The sequence below is a fragment of the Talpa occidentalis genome, unplaced genomic scaffold (genome assembly GCF_014898055.3).
Source record: "Talpa occidentalis isolate TD23 unplaced genomic scaffold, MPIMG_talOcc4v2.1 talOcc4.13, whole genome shotgun sequence".
NCBI classification, from domain to species: domain Eukaryota; kingdom Metazoa; phylum Chordata; class Mammalia; order Eulipotyphla; family Talpidae; genus Talpa; species Talpa occidentalis.
In genome coordinates this window covers 42,195,150-42,206,722 of record NW_023601322.1, presented here as the reverse complement: position 1 = coordinate 42,206,722, position 11,573 = coordinate 42,195,150, and the positions used below count along the sequence as shown (strand labels likewise).

General features: G+C 37.2%; 1 pseudogene; it reads left to right on the top strand.

Annotated features, from left to right (window-relative positions):
* Window positions 1-473: 473 nt before the first annotated feature.
* LOC119242812 (NAD(P)H pyrophosphatase NUDT13, mitochondrial-like) overlaps window positions 474-11,573 on the top strand; it is a 58,613-nt pseudogene continuing 47,513 nt past the window's right edge.

Sequence of the window (11,573 nt, the reverse complement as noted above, 5' to 3'; positions counted from 1 at the left end):
CAAGCACTGGGTACAGTCAGAAGCGCAGGAGGGTGAGACAATTCACCAGAGCCAGAGCAGGAAGCAGAACAGACAGACTGACGAAACACACTGCTGAGGGGAGCAGTGGGTGCGGCAGGAGAGGTCTGCGCGCCATGTGGGACCCTCACCTGGTGGCCAGGGATCAGACCAGCACTGCAGAGGCTGCGGGCAGATTCACAACCCAGTGCTCAACCGTTGTGCGACCAGGGAGGCCCAAGTCTTATAGTTTTAAATGCCACTTTCAGGCCTATGAATCCATCTTTAAATCTCTATCTTAGACCTTTCTCCCACATCTATGACTCATTTTCAAAGGGTGATTTGACATCTCCACTTGGATGGTGAAAGGACATCTCAAACTCACTATGTACAAAATTGAGTATCACCTCCAACCCATTACTGTTCTCACTTCTTTTCTCTAGAAAATCCTATGCTTTTCTCAGCAAGTTATCAGAATGATTCTCTTACGCTGTAAATCGGATCATATCACCTCTGTAGTCTATACCCTGAAAAGTTCCCTATTGGCTTCAGAGTCAAAGTCAAAGTATGACAAGGCCCTGATTGCCCTAAATGATCTCACAAGAAGTCATTACTTTGATCTGTCTACCACTGTCCTCATCAATTGCTTTACTCCAGGTACTCTGGCCTCTGGGCTTATCCTCAAACCCAGTCGGCAAGCTCCTGCAAGGCAATCACAAGCAGTCATCAATTCTGCCTACAATGCCCCTTCAGATGGTGGCAACCTCTTACCTCCTTCAAGTCTTTCTTTAAATATCACTTGGAATTTTCAATTCCTTTATCCTATTCCTCTTTGCTTTTTAAAAAATTAAGTCAAAATCTACAACATTCTAATATATAATTCACCCACCTGTTTTTTTAATCATATCTCCCTCCCGATATTAGAATATAAAATTTAGAGGAAATTCATCAGATTTTTTTCACCTATAGAAAAGCACCTAGGGCCTCCCTGCTGGCGCACAGGGTTAAGCACAGCACTATGAAGCTATCTGCAGCCTCTGCAGCATAAGTTCAATCCCCGGCAACCAGGGAGCTCCCCACATGGTGCAGCAGACCTCTCTTGTCTCGCCCACTACTCCCCTCAGCAGTCTATTTCAGTTGATCTGCCTGTTCTGTTCCCCACTCCATTTCTGGTGAATTCTCTCATCCTTCCGCACCTCTGGCCTATACCCCAGTTCTCATAAATAAATAAATAAATCTTTCAAAATGAAAGTGCCTAGAGTAGTGCCAAGCATGTAATAGTTGCTCAATGTATGTTTATTGAATGAATGAACAAAAGAAGAGAACAAAAATTACATTTGAAATTGCATATTTTGATATGTGCATGGAAGACGTAAACAGGATGCTGCAAGAGAACATAACCACGGGCCTACTTTTAGTAAGTATTTTAGGAAAACCCCCTGTATGGAAATGTCACCCAAGCCAAGATGAGAAGAATGAGATGGCAGAAATTAGGGGTGTGGTAGGCATGTATGGGGAACTGTCAGATGGAGAAGGGATTTCTAAATAGAAGCAAAGGAAAGGCAAGTCCGAAAATGCAGGCTGGAGAGAACTTAGTATATTTTCTGATGGGCCTCCCTGATGGTGCAAGGAGTTAAGTCTCAGCATGAAGCTATCTGCAGCCACTAGAGCATGAGTTCAATCCCCAGCCAGGGAGCTAATCCATATGGCACAGCAGACCTCTCCTGTCTCCACTGCTGCTCTGCTCAGGGTAGTGTATTTCAGTTAATCTGCTCCCCACTCTGGTGAATCCTCTCACCCATCCTGCACCTCTGGCTTACACCCCTGCTCTTGTATGCATAAATAAATAAAATAAATCTTAAAAGAAATATTTTCTAAGAGTTGGGGGTAGAAGACTGGAGCATAGCATGTGAGAGGGAGGGCAGTCTGAGAGGAAACCACAGAGTAGTCAAGGGATACCAAACACACGCACATCCTATTAAAAGATCAAGGGGCAGTCATCACAGAAGTTCAAGAAAAGAACTGACCTAATTCCATTTGTATTTGCAAAGGCCACTGACAAATGCTTGGAAAATAGATTATAGGGGAGCAAGAACGGAAGCAAAAAGACCTACTCCAGGATGCTGCATTGGCCGGAGTGAGAAATGATAGTTGCTTAGATTGGCTGGTAGCCATAAAAAAAGGAGAAATGATTATATAGGAAAGATATTTTGGAGATCAAAGTGAATGCCTATAGGATCAGCATCATTTATTCAAATTCTACCCTTTACCAATTGTTTGTCATAGAACTTTCCATCATTTGATATTGAACTTCATGCTTGGTTATGAGCATGGATCAGCAAAGCTGATATTTTGCCTTAGAAAATATCAAATTAATGAATTAATGAAATTAATGAATTTCTCTCCCTTAAGTCTCAATCAGGTTTGGCATCTCATATTGTTGCAGCCCAGGAGGTTCTTATGGAACTTCTGAGAAGTCCTGAATCCCCAAATATTCCATACCCATACACTCTCTTATTACCTTCTAACTAAAAGTTTGACTCAGATGTAAATATTGTACAATTTGATCTTTCTGTAAAGACTCAATGTTGAAGAATCATGCTTGGTTTGCATTTATCAAGTCTGCAGAGCTATACTGCTAACAAGCAATTGATTTGTTTTTCAATCCTGTGAAAAATGAAACCTACTCCTGGAGCTACTCCAATTACCTAGCTCAATCTCCTAAACACCCTTGTTAAGTGGCTTCCTTTATAATTCTCATTTGAATGGGATTCTGATTTTTCATTCAAGCAAAATACTCAATAAGAAACTCCTTTTAACTTTACATGAGAAAACAATAAAATCCTTGGCTACCACTTTAAAACATATAATTAACTATGTAATGTGTTTCATCAAGTTGCTGTGCTGAGCTGACTGTGAGGACTTTATTGGTTCCTAAATTTCAGGTTTCTCTCTCTCTCTCTGCCATTCACCATTAGCTTTTGTTACCTTATTTGTTCTAACCAATTTAACTCACTGATTTTTTACTGTAAAGGCTACAATAATGCCAGCAAATTGGGACTTTCACAAGTTAGGCTAATACATGTTAACCTATGTCAACCTCATAGTTGAATGTTAGCTAAAACCTTATTTTCAGTCTACCTGCTAAGGAAGGAACTAGAAACATGCACAAAAAGAGAATGAAAACAACAGTTTGAGATACATACTGCCTAAATAATTTGACACTCCAAAAATGTCCTATTTTGTATCTTTAAACATGTTCTGGGAAACACTGATTTAATTTCAATATTAAACTAGCAATCAACCAACATTTTTGAATATGTACTTACAACCGGGTTTCATGTCCGGAAGTAGCTTATAATTACTAAATATTGGGAAAAATAAGTACTCAAGTAGAGCAATATATAATCCAATTATACTTAAACTACAAACCACACTGGAATTGGCATCCTTACATTATATTAAGAATTATATCTTGGGCCTCCCCTGGTGGTGCAGCAGCTGAGCGCTGGGCTGCGAGGCTGCCCGCAGCCTCTGCAGTGCCGGTTCGTTCCCCAGCCGCTGGCGAGGGTCCCACAAAAAAAAAAAAAAAAAAAAAAGAAAAAGGATTATATCTTAAGAATTGGTTGCTAGTTTTCACACGATTTGAAAAATTAAGTCCAAAATATTATATAACATTGAAAGTTTCTCTGCAATCCAAAGCCCATCACTGTTACAAGGGAGTTCAAATATCTACTCCAGGTATCAAAATACACAATAAAGTTGGTAAATAAAAAAGAAAATTATCCTTTTAATGAACAATTATTAGATTTTTTCCTAATAATTCTTAATATATTCCTCACCATAGCTTTGACATCCAAATATTTCATTCTGCTTTCCTGACTTGTGGAAATAATGTTAAAGTTAAAATGTCTTGATGCTAACAATGGTGTGTTACTCATCATTTCTGGAAATACAGCAGGGGATTGTAATTAACAGAAAATAAAGAAAAATTCATTTTTAAAAGAATTTGTTTCATGTATACAAGCAGATTTCTGTGGCAACAGTTATCCTCTGGGAAATGGAAATGTAAGTATTTCATATTTAACAGAAAAATCTCTCAAAATGATTTTCAAAACTTCAGCTCTTCTGAAATTGTTATTAACTCACAGATGGACAGAAGCTGTAAGCTCTATGCTATACAATATAATTGCCACCTCCTTCATATTAACTAATTATTAATTAGTCTGCCATATAAATATAATATTATTAAATATTAATAATTAATAATTAATAATTAGTCTGCCATATAAATAACCCTGAAGAGGACTCTGGTTTAATCAAAAAATGTTATTTGGCAGGAATTTGGTGAAACTAAATATTAGCATGACACCAAATTAAGATTTAGTTCAGCCATCACTGTATCTCAAAAATAATTGACACTATCAGTAATCACTTATTAAAGTGGAAACTCCTTAACTATGGATTTTTATTGGTGGGTGGGTGGGTGATATCAGTTTCATGGGGAGATCCTATACCTCTGAATTATAAACAATGTTACCTTAGTATGTTTAAAATAAATTTAAACTTAAAATAAATTTATGGCTTAAATTTAAAACATAAAATGTTAGTTGCCTAACACATGTTCATCTGTTTATTTCCTACACAAAGGATGGTGCTAAGCCCATTTTGATGCTCAAAAATTTTAATGAACAAATTGGCCTAAAGGGATGAATTGGACTTTGGAGAAAATATTCTGCTCTTTTACAAGATCCTGGGAATTAATGATTTTATAAAATTAATACATTCAATACATAATTATTAAATGTTATGTTTGTTTGTTTGTTTGTTCGGAGGCAATCTTAAGTACAGGCACCAGAGCAACAGTCAAATCATATCTAATCCTTGCCATTATGAAACATAATCTACAGTGGGAGAGAAAGAAAAAGTAAATGTTTGCTCACGTTAAAGTTCAGCAAAATTGGTAAAATCTCACGGATGACATAAGATTTATTCAATGTTATTTTAAAGTTATATTTTCATTTAACCGCGTATTTATTGTGCATGCTTTGCATTGGACACAGAGCATCACTTCAAATAATAGTTGAAAAGACAAAGATCCTATCATTAAGAAGGTCGTGGGCTCTTGGGAAAGCAGTTATTGTGCATAAAACACAAAAATGATTACAATAAAATTATTATATGTACCATAATAAAGGTATGCACAAGGTATTCCAAAAACATGGGGAAATAAAAGAAGATTAAAGAAGTTGGTTATAAAGGAAAATTTACAGAGCAAGTAGAAGGAAAATGAGATTGAGGAGTGCATGAAAGAGCCAAGAAACAAATGCTAGAAACAAAAAGCTGGAGTGATGAGAGAATTTGCTGGGCTCTGTGGATGTATATGGGATATAAAAGAGACTCAGAGGAGAAACAATCAGTCCTGATGCAAGTTGGCAAGTGGCTTTACTCTCTAAAACTCATTTTCCTCATCTATGAAACTGAATTATACCCATTCACAGCATTGTTATGTAGATTAAATAAAATCACAATTTTCCAGTTTCAAGCACAGTACCTAAAATGTGGGAAGTGTGCAATAAATGTTAATTTATCTTTCCATCAAGACACTAAACATATTATTGAAGAAGTTTTATCATAGAGACATGATATACTACTATATCACTATATACCACTGATCATTATACTCTGGATTGGGATTTCCTTTCATACATTGTATAAAAACAAAGATTTTAGTTTGCGTTTAAACTGAAATTAGGCCAATATTTGAACCAGCTTTCATTGTGGTACTAAAGATCCTCCATTCCACTAAGCTCCCTCGCAGTTGGGTTAAGACCCAGTCAATAATAATATGTACTTTACATTTTTCCTTCATGGGAACTAGCTCAAGGAAAAATTCAGATAATCTTGGGGCTATCGTTCAAGCCCATCCTAGTGTAGCCACAATGCCTCTTTCCCCAGTTGAACTGTGGATTATCTGAACATGAAGTCATCCAAATTGTTCATTCAGATATCTACATGTAATATTTCAGTGGTTACTGTTTTTTATTTGTATACGTAGGAGATGAATATAGAGAGACATCATGACATCATTCTCTAAATTCAAGATAGAATTAGTTTAAAAGAAAGCTGCAACTGAGGGTACTATAATCAGATTGCTACTTTGGACTATGTCAATTATAGCAGCTTCATCAGGTTCATGTCATAAATCATTATCTTCAGCACACTGGACCTGACTTAAAAACAAAAGTCACTTGTCTGTATTGTTGTTTTTAACAGTAATTCTAGGATTGTAAATTAGAGTAAAAGTAAATGCTCAGAATTTGGAAGAACATTTTGGTCTTAAAAACAACTCCAAAGAGTTGAATGTAGTATATGATAAGCTCAGTGTCTACTCCTTTTTTTGAGTTAGAATAGTTCAACCAGTGAGTAACAACAAGTTATAGATCAGATTCTTATGTGCATATTCTAGCAAGACTGTCAAATCTGTATTATTGCTACCTCTTCTCTTTTTTGAATATTGTTCTCACTCTAAGCATTGCAATCCAACTAAAGAACTAGAGAACAATTGCAAGACCCAATGTTTCGTTTCAACTGCTTCATGGCTGAAAAAGATTAGCCAAATTGTTTTTTTTTTTTTTTAAAGAGTTGTTTGTTTGTTTGTTTATACAAGCACTGGGTACAGTCAGAAGCGCGGGAGGGTGAGAGAATTCACCAGAGCCAGAGCGGCTGGCTGAGAGAATTCACCAGAGCCAGAGCGGGGAGCAGAGCAGGCAGAAGGACCAAAGCACACTGCTGAGGGGAGCAGTGGGCGCTGCAGGAGAGGTCTGCATGCCATGCGGGACCCTCCTCCAGGGGCCGGGGAACAGCCAGGGATCGAACCGGCGCCACAGAGGCTGCGGGCAACTTCGCAACCCAGCGCTCAACTGCTGCGCCACTGGGGAGGCCCTAGTTAGTATTTATTAAGTACTACCATAAGCTAGCTCTGCATTAAGTGCCTTAAATGTGCTATCTCATATACTTCTAACAACCATGTGACATAAGTATAATTCAGTTTCATTTAACAGATTAGGATATTGAGGCACATAGAGATTATGTAAGCTACTGGCAGGCTACAAATCTGGTAATTATTGAGCAAGCTGGCATTTGAAGCTACATTCTAATTATTTTATATTATATATAATTTAAATATACATATATATGTTTTAAAAAATACTATAGGATTCATCTAATTCCACCTCATTGAGAATTCTGTTTCTGATGGGTCAATTTCTAAGCGACAAGATGGCTTTTCATGGCTTTAAATAATGATCAAAATCTTGAAAGGAGACATTGAAAAATAATTCACTTTATGGATTCTAGCAATGCAAGTAGTAAGACATTAACCCATGTCTGAAGTTCTCAAACTTTTTTGTCTAGGATTGCTTTTTATTAAAAAAAAAAAATACAGAGGATCCCATTGTAATTTTATTTATATGGATCACTGAATAAAGTTTAAAATCCAATAATATGTAAGCACCTGTTTTGTTAGCTGCAGGGCAATAACATCAACACATCAGGCAACCTCTGGAAAACTCTACCATATGTTCATGAAAGAATGAGAGTAAGGAGGGAAAATAACATTTTAGAATTATTGTGAAAAGAATTTTGATCTCATGGACCTCGTAAAAGATCAACCCTTTAAGAAATACGGATTAAAAGTTATTATTTTTAATCCTAATCAAATTAACTGTGTCCAATCCTAGCCATTCTCCTCCATAAATTCTTTTAGCAAATAATCAACAGATAAGAAATCCTAGAAGACCATTATATGAATAATGGGGTTGAAGCTGATCCACTGATAACCATTGGCATTCTTTTAAGATACAAATGCCTGACCATATGTCTAGTTCAGGATGAAACTTATTAATTCACCACCAAATGTTAATGACGGCCCACACTCCTGAAGCTATATCAGGTGACTGATCACAAAGGGTTTAATTTATTACATTGAAGTGCTGAGGTGACAAAATCATGATATCTCTGAGTGCACCCTCTGCAGGCACCAGGACTTTATTTGATTCAGAGGCCCCCAAATAGAGTGTGTTCCTACCCAGTGAAATCAGGGATGGAAAATGCCAGTTAGGCCACAATGGACTGAATAGATTTGAGAATCAGTTCCTATAGAAGGAGAAATTACCATGTTAAGGGTCATTCTAGAGGCAACATTTGCTATGTGGAGAAATGCAAAGGTTTGAATTATTGGACAGAGGAGGCAGATCTAGGAAATAACAAATAACTGTAATGTTAACTAGGATGAGTTACCCAATGCATGGATATAACAGACTAGCTTACCTGGTAGAGTTGGATCCATGATGTTGAAAGTGAACGACTTAGATGAATGTTAAGGTTTTGTCCTCCTATTAAACACAAACAAACAAAACAACAACAGTGATTCATTGAGTACTCTCTACTTTGAACAAGTCACCTTGCCATTTTCAATTAAAAATAACATCAAAACTGATATGGCACTATAAATAGTTAGTTCCACTTCTAGAACATTGGTAGTGGATGAGGTGAGGCTTATGTATACATACAGATAAAGATGTAATTCCAGAATATATATAATGTGGTAAATCAATTGAAAAATTTTAGATAAATAACATGAAATGACATTTTTTTCTGGGAGTGTCTACTGGCCCTGCCAATGCCATGAGACAAAAGGGCACAAGTGAGACCACTCCTGTCTTTCACACACTGCTTAGCCTCAAGAGGAGAGGCAGGAGTTAACCAGTCAAGTGAGGAGAAGAATGATTCCCTTTGACAAAAATGTCAGTCTCTCTTCTTGTGTAGCAAAGGCCAGATCCCAGAAAGCACATTGGCACCATACTATATCCTTAAATGACTGTGGCAGGAATAGAAATAGCAGGTACATGCTGTAGTTGTACCCAGCAATCCAGTGTCATTAATTTGTTAAAAAAAGAAAAGGATGGCATGAATTTTTCATAGAAATAAAATATTTTTCAATACTAAAATATATAGGAAACCACATAAAATCCCAAAATTGGGTCTCCCCTGGTGGTGCAGCGGTTTAGCTCTGGGCTGCGAAGCTGCCCACAGTTCTGCAGTGCCAATTCAATCCCCAGCCGCTGGGTGAGGGTCCCACATGGCGTGCAGACCTCTCCTGCTACACCCGCTGGTCCCCTCAGCAGTGTATTTTGTCAGTCTGCCTGTTCTGTTCCCCACTCTGGCTCTGGCGAATTCTCTCACCCTCCAGCGCTTCTGACTGTACCCAATGCTTGTATAAATAAATAAATAAATCTTAAAAAAAAATCCCAAAATTGTTAAAGCAATTTTTAGCAAGAAGAATAAAGCTAGAGGCATCATGCTTTCCAGTTTTAAACTATATTACAAAACTATAGTAATAAAAATAGCAGGGTTCTGGCATAAAAACAGGCATATAGAAAATTGGAAAAGAGTAAAGAGACCAGAACTAAATCTACACATATACCATTAACAAATCTTCAACAAATTCAGCAAGAATACACAATAAGGAAAGGACAGTCTCTGTAATAAATGATGTGGAGAAAACTGAATACCCAGAAGCACAAAAATTAAATTTGGCCCTTATCACACAACTAAAGTAAAAACTAACCAAAAGTGGATTAAAGATTTTGAAAATAAAACCTGAAGCTGTAAAACTGAGTGAGGGGAGGGAGGAGCTGAATGACTTTGGCCTTAGCAGTGACTGCAGATATGAAAAAGCCCATAAAAAAAGCAAAAATAAAAAAAAAGGATTGCATGAAAATATAAGAAAAATGTATAACAAAGAAAACAATTGACAAAATGGAAAGGAAACCTATAAAATGGGAGAAAATATCTCTAAGTCATATATCTGATAAGGGGTTAATATTTGAACTATGTAATGAATTCTGTAAGTCAATAGCAAAAAATCAAATAATCTAAAAATGTGCAAAGGATCAGAATAAACATGCAACCAAAGAAGACTAACAAATATATGAAAAGATGTTCAATACCACTAATCATAAGGAAAATTCAAATCAAAACCACAATGCACTATCACCACATACCTGTTAGGATGGCTATTATTAAAAAAGTAAAAGAGGGGGCCTCCCCGGTGGCCCAGTGGTTGAGCGCTGGGTTGTGAGGCTGCCTGCAGCCTCTGCAGCGCCGTTTCGATCTCCGGCTGCTCCCCGGCCACCAGAGAAGGGTCCCACATGGCGCGCAGACCTCTCCTGCCGCCCGCGGCTCCCCTCAGCAGTGTGCTTTGGTCCTTCTGCCTGCTCTGCTCCCCGCTCTGGCTCTGGTGAATTCTCTGGCCCTCCCGCGCTTCTTACTGTACCCAGTGCTTGTATAAGTAAATAAATTAAAAAAAAAAATTTAAAAAAAAAAAAGTAAAAGAGGGCCTCCCCTGGTGGTGCAGGCAGTTGAGTGCAGCGCTTTGAAGCTGCCTGCAGCCTCTGCAGCGCTGGTTCTATCCCAGGTGGCCGGAGGGTCCCACATAGCACACAGACCTCTCCTGTCTTGCCTGCTGCTCCCTTCAGCAGTGTATTTCATCAGTCCGCCTGTTCTGTTCCCCGCTCTGTCTCTGGTGAATCCTCTCACCCTCCCGTGCATCTGGCCTGTATACCAGTTCTTGTATAAATAAATAAATAAATCTTAAAAAAATAAATAAATAAGTAAAAGATAACAAATGTTGGTGAGGACATGGAGAAAAATGAAACCCTGACAGACTGTTGGTGGAAATGTAAATTGGTACAAATAATGTGGAAAACAATAAAGTGTTTTTTTAAATAATTTTAAAAAGATTCATCACAGGATCCAGGAATCCCACCTCTGTATATTCTCCAATTAAAGCAGGATCTTGAGTAGATATTTGCACTATCTTGTTCATTGTGGATTACTCATAACAGGCAAGATGTGGAAACAAGTAAAATGCCCATGAAAAAATGAATTTTTTAAATATGGTATAAACTTACAACGGAATATTGTTCAGCCTTTAAAAAGAAGGAAATCCAGAAAATTTTGACAACATGGATGGACTTGGGTGTCATTATGCTATGTAAAATAAGTCAGACTCAGAAAACTTACTGACTTATTTATATAACATATATTATTTATATAACATATGGACTTTTTTATATGTAGAATCTGAAGTAGTCAAATTCATAGAAGCAGAGAGTAGAATGATTTTTGCTTGGGGCAGGGGGAGTAGGAAATGGGGAAGTTTTGGTCATAGGATAGTTTCAGTTACATAAGATAAATAAGTTCTGGAGACCTATTATGTAGAGTGAGCCTATATCTACCAATTATGTATTGTGTACTTAAAGCAAGATAAGAAAGTTGATCTCATGTTAAGTATTCTTACCACCAATAAACAAGTGACAAGAGGAAACTTTGGGAGTAGACAAATATGTTTATGGCCCTGATGGTGATGATGCTTTCATAGGTGTATAACTGTTCCTAAACTCTTTGAGTTGTTGAGTTGTGTACATTAAATATGTATAGTTTTTTAAATATGTCAACCATTTCTAAAGTTTTTTTTTTTTAAAGGGGCTACCACAGAACTAAAAAGACTT